General features: G+C 30.9%; 1 protein-coding gene across 1 annotated transcript in view; it reads left to right on the forward strand.

Annotated features, from left to right (window-relative positions):
• The first annotated feature begins 700 nt into the window (after positions 1-700).
• Positions 701-12,903, forward strand: part of LOC143062630 (homeobox protein php-3-like) — a 64,308-nt gene continuing 52,105 nt past the window's right edge. The window contains exon 1 of the mRNA XM_076234298.1: positions 701-895. The gene's annotated coding sequence lies outside the window, so the exon portion shown is untranslated. The remainder of the gene's footprint in view (positions 896-12,903) is intronic.

Genomic DNA, 12,903 nt, shown 5'->3' on the forward strand with positions numbered 1-12,903 from the left:
AAAATAGCAATAGAAATACTATATTCTCACGCCTGTATTAAAATCACTGCTATTAAATCGTTTATGTGAACATAAATGTTCTCTACCATTACAATTATGCATAAAGTTGAAGTGTGTATTTTTGAAGAAGTCGGACATAAAAATTTAATTACTTGAAACAGTTAATATAATTGAAAAAAGAAGATAAAACTTATTTTGGTTTGTCTGAGGGTGAAATAAAGATAACTATGAGCTGTAGACTACTCTCTTTTTAACATTAGCGCACGTTTGAAGTTGCAGATATTACAAAGATGTTTTGTGTTTTGAAAAAGTAGAAACTAATTCATAGAGGATAATGATAAATTTAGTAAATTTCAAGAAAAACTTAACTTTTATCGCTTAAAAATCAACAAGTTAGTTAATTTATTTTTTTATTTTTGTCCTATGCAGAACGGAATTACGGTGTAATGGCAAGCCAATGGAAGAGTTAAAAATCTAGCGTATTGGGTGGGTCTACTTGTGCGCAGTAATTCACACAGTTCAAAAATAGCCTATCTCTTCCATCTTTAAAATTCTACCTCCGCGAACTGTAATTAATATCTAAGAATTTTATATGTTTTTCTCATAAGGTTTTAGTCATAAACTTTAATAACAGGCGTTGAAATTCAACACCATTTATAATAATTCAAATTGGTTTGCGGTTTTCAAATTTAGTACTTATAAAATTTGAGGTTCCAGTTTTTTTTTGTACCGAAATTCATTGTTGAATGGAATGACAAACTTCAGCAATAAATTGCAAGGACACATTTAAAAAATAATCATTTTCATTTCCCTTCTGAACTTTCAGTACCAGTAGCTGTTAATAATCACATCGTAAGCAGAGGAACAGCAGAAAAATACTGAGCGCACCCGAAAGGTAAGATTGCTTTTTTTATTTTCTGCATTAAACATCAACTTCGTTTAAATGATTTCTTATAGTAACCTTATGCGCAATAAACGCTTGACAGCCATACAGGCTTTAATGGCGATTTTATTTCCCCGTAGTTTTTATTTTACACCCTTTCCTTGCCATTTCCAACTAACTTTATGGCAATCAAAATTTGATGGTTAAGATTGGTCTCTATGTGAGCATTAGCTCACCCGTTGTAAACGACTGCATTATTAAGACCTGCTTTATGGTTGTAGAAAATTAACATTAATTGTAGTTATGTAAAAATAAAAATGACATTAAATAAGTAATTTTGGTTGAAGGCTGTTTGAGTTGTTTTATTATGATTTTTACCCTCTTCGTAGTACTACGAGCATAGATTTTGTCGGATGATACCATCATATTATGTAACAATATGAAGATTTTATAGATTTCTATTTTATACATATAAATATCTATATATATATGCATTTTTAGCATTAAATCATATTGAAATAGATACACAAAAATCATTACATATTAAAATTTTACGATGTATTAAGTTGCTGCAATGTAGCTATTTATTTAAGTGTTACTCAATGTTAAATAATTTATTTCTGGTGTAATTCGACACGAAATTAAAACTGGGAGACCAGAATATATAAATTCAAAATCACCCGTGCATTATTCTGTTAAAATACAATTAAAGTTGACTTTAAAGTTTATATATTTAAGTATTAAGAGGGTGTCCATGGAAAAACCAGGCAGTGGATGGCACATGACATATTTTGTTTTCAAAATTTTTTCATCTATTTCATATCACAAATTCATTCTTTCTCAAAGTTAAATTTTGTTTTTTTATTTACTACAACAAATAAAGACAAAAAAAATACATAAAAAGGACTGAAAATTCATTGAAAAGGGGAGATAACTCTTCATTTTGTATAAAATTTTGTTGCGTTGTTAGTGAACTTTAAAATCATTTTCTGAGCCATACACTGTTGATTCAAAAATATCTTTGACATATATATCCTTTGTATGATATAAACATTGCATTGGAACCAAAAATTCAGTGGGAAAAAAATTATGTTGTGCAATCCATATTATAGGATTTGCCTGATATTTACTTGGACAGCCTCTTAAATTCATTGTAATACACATTAAGCAAGTGACATTTTATATTTTGAATTTAACTGTTTGTCGGTATCACCCGTCGTTTTTAGATATATCATACGGGTTTAAATTCATACATTTCTATAATAATATTCAGTGGACTGGATGGTCACTACTAGTTGTAATTTTGTATCATTAAAAAATTAAAAATTTAACTTGCATGAAAACGTACTTCAAATGTTCCTAACAATAGAAATGAGAATTATTTGAACTGGATATTTTCTTCAATCGCTATATGAATTCAGAAGGTTGAGTATATTTGAAATAGCGACCCCATCCTCTTGAACAGTTCTATTACATTAGTATAACGAATGTCCAGGAGTTTTCTCATGACGAAAACGTATTCAAATGTCAACTGAATGGCCAAACTTAGTTGTAAATGCCTCCGAGTTCGAACTCTTTCATTCTTAACCTTTTTAGAACAGATGCTGCAAAAACAAATTTTTATTTAATAAAATATACCCTTTATATATCTAAAGCAAAATACTCGCTAGCTAAACAACATACAAATATGTTCGATTCATGTTCATGTGTTACTCGATTGCATTTTGCATATCTTGTCTTATCTTTTCAAAACTATCAATGTTAAATTTTCCACGTCTTCATTTGTGTGCTTAGTGATACATTACTTTCAGATTTTGATTTTCATTGGAGTTCGTTATTATTTTGTTATTTTACTTTTTATATTTCATGCTTCCATTTGTTGACTTTCAACATAAAAATTTAGATTCTGTTGGTGTATATGTTATAATCAAATTTTGTCTTTGGCAATTTATAAGTTTATAACAACTAAAATTATGAATTGCCAAAGACTAAATTTTAATATTACATATACAATTACATCTTGTATGAAAGCATATTTCATTTTAAAACAACTACAGCTTCTTAAATATTAATAAGACCTTGGGGAAGGAACAAAGTTTTGGAAATTTGGAACACACAACGCTACCGCTCTCATAAATCAGATAAAAAAGTACTTGTTAATTTACAATTGGTAATAACTGTTGAAAATAAGATAAAGTCAAACGACAGGAAAAAGACACACCGTTTTAAGCTTGTAATTTACAACTTGTTAGACCGCCCGCATTGAAGAAAGCTTTAGTAACTGTAACACGCATTCATTAACCACTGTAACCTTAAAATGAGGAGACAAATTTATGTTCCATCTCTTTGAATAAGAGTATGAATTTTTAACTTTATTTATAAATACGGGAAACAGATTATTTGTCCGATCGTTCCTTGGTCACCCTATTAAGGAGTCTTATTATTTAAAAATTAGAGAAATCAAATATGACACAAGTCTTCACACTTTCAGAAATAACCTTCAATAGATTTAAATAAAATTAATTTTGTTCGTCAGAATATTGGTGCATTACTGTTTTTTACCGTGTTAATAGCAAAAGTATACAAATTCAAAATAATAACTATCATGACTCAATTGTAACAAAATACTCAAAAGTAAAGTCAAAGGGCACAAATCTTGAATACAAATAATTCATGTCATATATGCATTTTCTTGAAATTGGATACATGTAGCTCTATTTTGTATGTGCACTTTATTTATTCTTCGATTAATACGTATGCATTCGGTCGTCCAAGTATTTGATACAAATAAGTTTGTTAATTACCCTAAAATGCATTTTATTCATTTTTTTCTAAATATGTCACCTAAATATTTATAATAATTAGTGAACGTCAATGAAGTATATTTTTGACTTATAGAAATACAATTGAAGGTATGGATTTCAGAAGTCGTGTTGAATTCAATTTTAACTTCTGCATTTGATGACTTCTACTCTAGATCATAACAATAAACATATACAACGGTTATCTCTCGTAACAACTTCACCCAGTTTAAGCATTTTAATCCTCGATCACGATTTATTTACATACAAATATTCTAGGGAATTGTAATTCTAAATCGTGCTACAATTAACTTTCGTTTTCAAAGACACTTTCTAAGCGACGTTCATGTATTATGCAAGCTTTTATTTTCAACAATATAGTGGTAATTTAAAGTTGTGTGAGCAACATCTAAGTTGAACTGTGGCAGTTCCCCTGACAAATTTCAGTATTCATCATTTGTTATTACATTTTAATGATGTTCGAGTATTGTTTCAATTGATTATTTTATTTTAATACACATCTATCACGCTAATTGTAAACGCATTCAAAACGTTGTGTGTGATGTGTGGTTTTTTTGCTTTTAATAACTTTATCGTTTTGAGAATTGGTCATGTGATTATAACGCTTCCAGTGGTCCATAGAAAAAAGGGAAACAAAGCTATATTCTAACATTCTCAGAAACACCACAGGATAAAGACAAAATTTTATGACGACTTTTGCAATAAAAATAGCATTCTCCTTTTCGTTTCATTAGTGTTGCTTAGCAACGTAATTACTAAAATCGAAGAAAACCATAACACATTTTAGGTCATAATTAACCATTTTTTGTACTGACACCCTATCCGGGAAAGTTTTTAATATTTTATGTACTATTGCACATAATATTGTTCGCGTGACTATTGGTATTTATGAAAAACTACGTTAAATAGTGTTACCTGAAGCTTATCGATTTATCTTTTTATCACTTAATTTGTTATAGAAAAGGGAAATATAAAATATTTAAAAAAAGAAAATGATTTAAGCTAGCGTGTTGCAGCTGCACAAAATGCAGAGCTAAAGCGAGATAACCCATTATTTTCTTATGGATTTTTTAAGCAGCGCAAACAGTTTAAAGAAGCCATTGGATTGAAAAATGAAGCAGAAAAACTTATCTTTCCATTAGACATATATCAGTAAAAAACGAATACAATTAAACAATCATTTTGAATGATTGTATTGAAACAGTAACATATTAAAGTCTTTAAGATTATAATATAAACCCATTGAGATTGTTAGTAATCTTGTAGATAGATGTATCTTTAAAATTCTTTGCTTTGTCAATATTGAAAATATTCTTCCCTAAAATTCAAAATTCGTTTTGTCAGGCTTAATTTTTCTTCTGGGTATAGTTTTAAAATTTAAGAGCTTTGAGCAAATACAGAATCCATAGAAAACAATTTTTTAGCAAGTGATGAACCATTTAAAGGTATACAAGTCAGTGAATAAAAACACACCTAAATATACTAACAAAACAGTAGTTATGAGACTACGAACTTGGGAAAATTAGACTGTCTGTTTAAGTTATTTCGTTTAACCACCTTCCCTATTTGGATATGGAATTTAAAATGTAACGGAATATTTAACATCATAGCTACAACAAGCAGGATTGTTAAAGTGCAAAGTTTTGTGTACGACGATGACGTCACAAGTGGTCATAATTTGTTTATTTACATATTTTATAGCAGATCGTTGAGTGGCAATAGCAAGCAGTAAATTCAAGATATTTGTTTACCAAGACTCTTTTAGGGCGATAAGGCAAATTACCTGAAACAAAATATCATAACAAGAGATTACAAATCGGAAGAATAAAAGTTTTTAAGGTGGTCATATAATGGAAACGTATTGTGTGGTCTCTGACCAAAATGTTGTTGACAAATAGGGTCAAAAGTCTACACCTACACAAACGGTTTTTAAATTCTTTTAATTTAAATCATTTAATCTTTTTATATAAAATTTTATCAAAAATAAAAGCGGAAACATGCCGATTTTGCTATGTTCAAATTTATTTTCAACTGCAAGCAGCTATGTTAGAGCAGGTTACATTTTTTGGGGGTCATAATGTCTTCATAGCCCGCTTACGGTATTGTGTATCTTTCTCCTGCTTTTAAAATTTAAAAATAAACTTACCTATCTATGATTGGCAGAGTAAAGCGCTATACCTACCAGAGAAATTGTATATATGTCACGTCTATACCCTACATGGCAGTTTTAGGAAATTTTATTCTAATTATTTTACTCTAATACATTCATTTCTTAAATTCAAATCATATATGTGGCTAGTTTTGTTTTATCGAATGTTTTGTCAAGGTAAGCCTATATTTCTAAGTCATACAGTACACAAAGAACGATAAATGCTTGAAATCATGTAAGCAATCCTTAACACGCTTGATTTCATGGAAATATGAAATAAATGAAATAAAGTCGTTATATCTTGGTGTAATTAGGTTATATGACTCTTTAGAATAAGAATAACGAATATGTAATAGTATTGCCAATGAGAAAACTATCCACCAGAGCAAATGGCGTGGACGAATAAGTATATATTTCTTAAAAGCAAAAGTAAGGAACCATACAAATGGTGACGCATGCATGATAAAACAATAATGCAGTGAGTATATATGGTCTCATCTCTGGTTCAATTGGTCGTTATGATATGATTATCATTCTTTTTACCATGTGTCATCCCTGCATGCCTGTTATAAGTAACCGTACTTGTGCAGCTATTTATGACAACAAACGGTCTTCAACAATGAGCAAAACCCATACCGTATCGTCAGCTACAAAACGGTTCCAACAAGAAATATGTGAATACATTCTAAAGAGAAAACCAAAGCTCTGGTTTGTGAGGGAAAAAAAACAATTAATGGAAAAACAAATATGACAGACAGTAACCAATGATACTCATGTATAGGTTCTAGACTATAGGTACTATGTACTGGTAACTAAAGAATGTGTTCTTAAACGACCTATATGTTGTAAAGAGTTTATTAAAGCGTTCGTCCAGAAACGGTAGTACTCTTGGTTTTTTACCAAAGGAAAATTAGTTAAGTATACTATATTACATAAATTAATCATAAAGTTGACAAATAGTGCGTACAAAAATCCAATAATTGACATGTTTTTCAATCGATCTAAGCCGATTAAAAAAAAAAAATCATAGTACAATAAAAATAAAAGAAATATACAGTAAGACAGTCTTCACAGACAGAAGTCGACATCAAACTAGTTGCCTCCGGGTGTTGGATTTTCTCGCTGGGTTGAAGACCCATTGATGGTCTTCGGCTGTTTTCTACCCTTTGGTCGTGTTGCTGTCTCTTTTACACATTCCTCATTTACATATTCAACGTTAGCAAATAGCAGTAATTGAATTTAACAGATTTTGAAAGATCTACCAGTAACCCCATAATAATTTCTCAAAACCTAAAAAACAATATATGACAAAAGATATCCGCTGACGAGGTTTATTTTAGATTTGGGACTGCTCGTGAATATGTGATTGGGTTAAATCTGTATTTAGATCTCAAAACTCATTTCATATCGCGATCAGTGACCTAACTCAATGCATCAGGTTCATAGCCATATTGCTATCTATGCTAAATTGTCCAATTCTCAAGTACTCAAAGCTGTTTTGTCTTAGTTTAAATTTCAATGTCAAAATCACACATTATTCTGACTTGTGGTACACTTCAACATACCCTACTTTGTATATTATACAGGATTGTTTCCAAGACGATTGGTAGTACAAAAACAGGTAATTCTGATCTGAGCAACAGTGTAAGCCTGCTCTCCTTTTTTTTTATTCCATTTATTTTTTTTTCTGGTCATTGAAAAGATACTTTCAACAAGGCTTTTACTGTGAGCTCAATTCTTTAAGCAGTCAGTTGATACAAAAATTACTCAAATATAGTGCATGTTACTTTAAAAAAAAATAACAGCTATGCGTAGGAACTATTTTGGTTAAATATGTACTTATGTATTATTAGCTCTAATGGGTATAGAGTCAAGGTATTTAAAAAGCACTCGTGGAGTACCAGGAAGCAACTAAATGAAGAAATGTAAAATTATTTTTATTAAACAATGGATTATACTTAACGTAACATTACGACAACCACAAAAGAAATCTAGCTATACTTGACCCACGTGTAAGAAGTACACCACACTCGAATTTTGGGGTCTCAGGTTTTATTATCTTAATAAACATTTTATAAAGTGGACCAACGATTGATTGTAAAATGCAGATTAAATAATACAATTGGTTTTATCTATACACGCTGCATATATTTAGACTTGTATAAAACTTAAGTTGTTTACTGTAAAAGTATAGTGTAGTATTTGGGTAGAAACATTGTCAGAAAAGTATGTCACTGACCTATATAATGGAGATATCAGTATTCAAAATTACACATGCAAAAGATAACTGAATGTCCTTCTCGCTAGCATGTGCTGTGCTGTTTGTGTTACTTTAGAATACCATAGTGGAACATTTTTAAATCGAAGAAGGGATACAGTGTATCATTTTCTGAAAAACTTACCAATAACTAGAAAACATTTTTGTTTAAGACCCAGCTGAAGCCTGCCTCCTGGTGCTGGATTTTATCGCTGTGTTGAAGACCCATTGGTGACATTCGCCGTTTCTTTGGTCTGGTTGCTGTCTCTTTGACAAATTCCCCATTTCCATTCTCAATTTTATTACACACACTTCACAAGCGTAGTAGTAACGGACCAATTCAAACACATTAAAATATGGAGTCTACCTCAATGCGACAGCAACCCATGCAAGGACCAAAATAACCAACCATAGATATTTAAATGTATATTGTACCTATGATGATATCTAAAGACATCTATAGAGCAGAATCCGTGAGAGTTGTGAAAAAAATTATCAGATACAATGAAAAATCCGCACGTAACACCCAATTTTTCAAATAACGAAATGTCTGTTTATGGTGTATTGGTTTTTTCATCGTTTTACATATAACACTTGGATGCTTAAATACTTACGAGTAATTATTTCTATCCAATAAATAATAAATAAATTTGCTGTTTTTATGTTATTATCGGTTTTAAAAACAATTTTAAAACAATAAATATCTAATCAAGTAATAGAAACATAATTTTTTGCCAGTGAACAAAACAATTATTACATGTTTTAATTTAAAATGGATCATTAACTTAAGAATGCGTTGAAAAAACTGCTTCATTTAACATTTAAATGTTTAAAAATTAAAACAATTGATGCATTTGAACCATTTTTGTATGCACTATTTGACCTTAAAAACAAGAAAGCTTTAGTCGTATAGAACTATTTGTATTTACCGTTGTATAATGACTTGGTTTCTTGACATGAATTTGATTGATTTGATTTTTGGTGTTTAACGCTACTTTAAAGCACCGCTTTTAGGCTATTTCGTGGCGGCAAATTTTTATTGGTTAAGGAAGTAAGATTGTCCAGAAAAAAACCACCGACCTTCGATAGGGAAACTGACAATCCTAGTCAATTAAGAGTCTAGTGCACACGCATGCGCGGGATTCGAACTCACAACCTCAGTGTTTACTGACTAGTGATTCCAACAGTAACTACTTAGACCACTCGACCTCTTCTTGGCATCAATGGATTATCGATTGTGGCATTGACGAAGTCATCGAATATGTATTTGCCATGTGCAGCACGACGGTTGGATAGGAACATATATCTACCCTTCCGGAGTACATGACTTCATTGATGCCTGAATGTATCTAGGGATCGTGTTGTTCTATCTTGTTCGAGTTTCTTTTGTACCGTTTATAGACTTGTATATTGTCGTTTTTCTTTTGATATTGTATTTTGTTTCGTTTTTCTGTTGACCTTGTTTTTGTCTGTTTGTCAGTTTTTTTTAGACTTTGGTTTTTATCGTGTTTCTTTTGATATTGTTTTTTGTATGTTCTTCAACTTTGAAATTTGACTGCACCCTTGGTATTCTAAGTTTTCTACGTATGAGAACAACATAAATATAAACATGAACACATGCAGTGAGTTTTGAGTGTTTGCTACGTGTTAAAGGCCTACAACTTTGTCTTGAGTCACAACCTAATGTTCCAATATAATGCAAACGATAGGCGTTACACTGAATGAATAAAATAGGGAAGGTATTTGACACAACTATTTTTAGTTTTGCCTCAGTTATCCCAACAAATATGTAGTTATGCTTTCAAATATCGTTTTACTTTTCGAGTGTCATCTTTGTCCAGAATAATTCGTACCTAATGTGAAATGGATTTTGAGAAGCATCACTTGTTTACGTATTTTATTAAAGGTGTATATTTCGACCAAACAATGGACACAGATAAAAACAATACAAACCATTCCTTTGTTAAACCATAAATACATCAATATCTTGCATTGTACCATGTCAGATGTCTTTCAACTTATATTTCATCATTTTAAAAGACCAAGTCTCCGTTATCATATTAAATTTACGTATAAAAACGCATGGAGCATGTCATATAAGGGATTTATTGGGATTTCATGCTAATTTTGTATGCTGATATGCCCATTAAAAATTGGTGTGTGCATTAGAAACGGGAACCAAAAGGATTGTCATTCTCGGGGTTAAATGTTTACTTTAATTTACCAGAAGCGGAAGACTAAAAAGAATTTAAAAACAATGGTAAACTACTTTGATTTTACAAATTCCTCCAAAGAACATTTATGACTCGTAAAATCTGAAAAATTCCAAATTTTTATTGAATTTCCTCATTGATCCCCAAAAGCCACCTCGAGATATTTAGGTGACATAATAGAGTACGTATTGTCTCCCGGAGACCATATTATTTTTTGTTTAATTCACATGTGATTGATTTGCTGCTGTAATCAATTTCATCATATTACATTTAATCGAAATAACATTTGATTTAAATGAAAAGACCTTAAATTATTTCGACAATTTTGTATCAAATTAACAGTATACAATTCAATCAAATATAGGGAATTAAGCTTGCTCCACAACCTTTAACGAGAAAACATTGTATTCACCTTATCATCTGATATGTTAATATTTCCCTACATATATAAAATGAAGGTGATTATCAGAAATCAAAATATCTATTTTCATATTTTTTGCAATCTGTTACTGTAATGATGAAAGAAATACGAAGAAAAAAAATAAGAAAATCTTTAAGCACAATTATGTTACCGATTTTTTAACGCAATGTGTTTCATTCACCTTCTGTTAATGAACTTTGATCCATATTTGTATTTTATAATAAAAATGTGTTGTTGCAATGGTTAAGGATTTACCTGAATTTTGTGCATAATTTTGTTTACAATTCTTACAGCCTCATATTATAAACAGTTTCATAGTTTATAACACATCGCTTTTGGTATTATTTTAGAACACTTAGTTTCAATAGTTGTAAGGAATGTTTGATTCACTTTACTGACTATTAGTATCATTTGACTGAGGTTTCGAATCATTTTACTAAGGTTTTGAATCATTTTACTAAGGTTTTGAATCATTTTACTAAGGTTTTGAATAATTTTATTTATACTGAGGTTTTGTATCATTTTACTGAAGTTGTGAATCATTTTACTGAGGTTTTGAATCGTATAATACTGAATGTTTGACTATTTGTGATAGTTGCTTGAATCAGTTTTATGAATTTTAGAAAATTTACTTACTTAAGCAAACTGTTTTTTAAGTTTGACTGTCTGGTTTCATTGCTCTGCAACTTGGTAATTAAATGAGTCTTTTAGCTATTCTGTTTCGAGCACCACTACTGAAACTAATATAGACGAAAGGCGTTTCGGATGTGCTAAATTATGAACCTGGTAACTTTGATATGTTTTTACAATCACTAGTGGAAACCTCTGTTGGTAGACATCACCAACCTAGTATCAGTATATCTATGCTATCAGGAAAATACAATCGATTGGATAATTTCTGTAAAAATATTCACAAATATTTTCTATCCAGGCATATATGGTCTTAACACGCTTTCTGAAATGTTCGGTTTCAATGGGTTTCAACTTCGTTATTGATTTAACCTTCCACAGATTCGAGCGCCTATGTTAAGTTGTGGGTAGATGATCTCTAAGGCCAAGGGGAAACTGACACATGGCTTTGTGATGGTGTTATACTAGTTTTCATATTTTCTTTTAGATGTCATCCCCCTTTAAGTCTATGTATTAATAGCTGTTATTATAGCTCATGATGTGTTTTTCTTGGGCAATTTGGTAATGAATTTGCATGAAGTGGTGTATCTACTTGTTCTATTTTAATTTTCGTATCTAAGGCAATAATAAATATTCATCTCAATGCATTCTTATATAACGGTTGTTAGTCTGAACGACTTTTCGATATATTTGTATCGTGTACAGGGGCGGATGCAGGAATTTTCGAAAGGGGGGTGCTAACCCAGGGCACCCAGGGCAAAGGGGGGGGTGCAAAACATATGTCCCGATACAAATGCATTGATCGGCAAAAATAAAGGGGGGGTGCGCACCCCCGGAACCCCCCCCCCCCTGGATCCGCCACTGGTGTAGTCACTTGTCTGCGATACCCGTCCACTAACTGTCTATTGTTTCCACCTTATACTTTCCTATAAATCGTAATGACTGTTTTTGGTCTTTAACTGAATCATAAATTATTGTATCACATGACCTTCTCCCTGTGCAGATTTACGTCCTTCAATTCAGACCGCTAGTGTAATATGACGTATCATTGTTACAATATTTTGTTATATATGATGGTTTATAACAAAGTTTTTCATACAGAAAGTCATGATGTATGTTTTACAAAATCATCTATATTTAACAATTTGACACTTTTGGTATCCTCAAACAAAACGTTTTTAGCCCATGATAGAACGTTTCAAATTATAACAATAGCTGATTTATTGTTGAAAAAACGCTTGTCATTATACAAAATGTAGAGCAAATTGAAAGCATTTAAAGATGCGATAGCGGATATCTCTTAAAAAGATCTGAATTTTGATTATTTCTGAAAAGTTGGTAATGCATACATATTAAAGAAAATGAAAAAATGGAGAACGTATCAACTATGAAAATCATAATTTTTTTCAGACAAATGTTGATTGCTTCTTCGCTTGGCACATACTGCATTTTCGGCATTAATATGCCAAATGAAAATGCACGTGTGGGTCAAGGGAGATAATAAAATTTTTATTATTTTTTTATTGTC

Source organism: Mytilus galloprovincialis, chromosome 2, assembly GCF_965363235.1.
Source record: "Mytilus galloprovincialis chromosome 2, xbMytGall1.hap1.1, whole genome shotgun sequence".
Classification (NCBI taxonomy): Eukaryota; Metazoa; Mollusca; class Bivalvia; order Mytilida; family Mytilidae; genus Mytilus; species Mytilus galloprovincialis.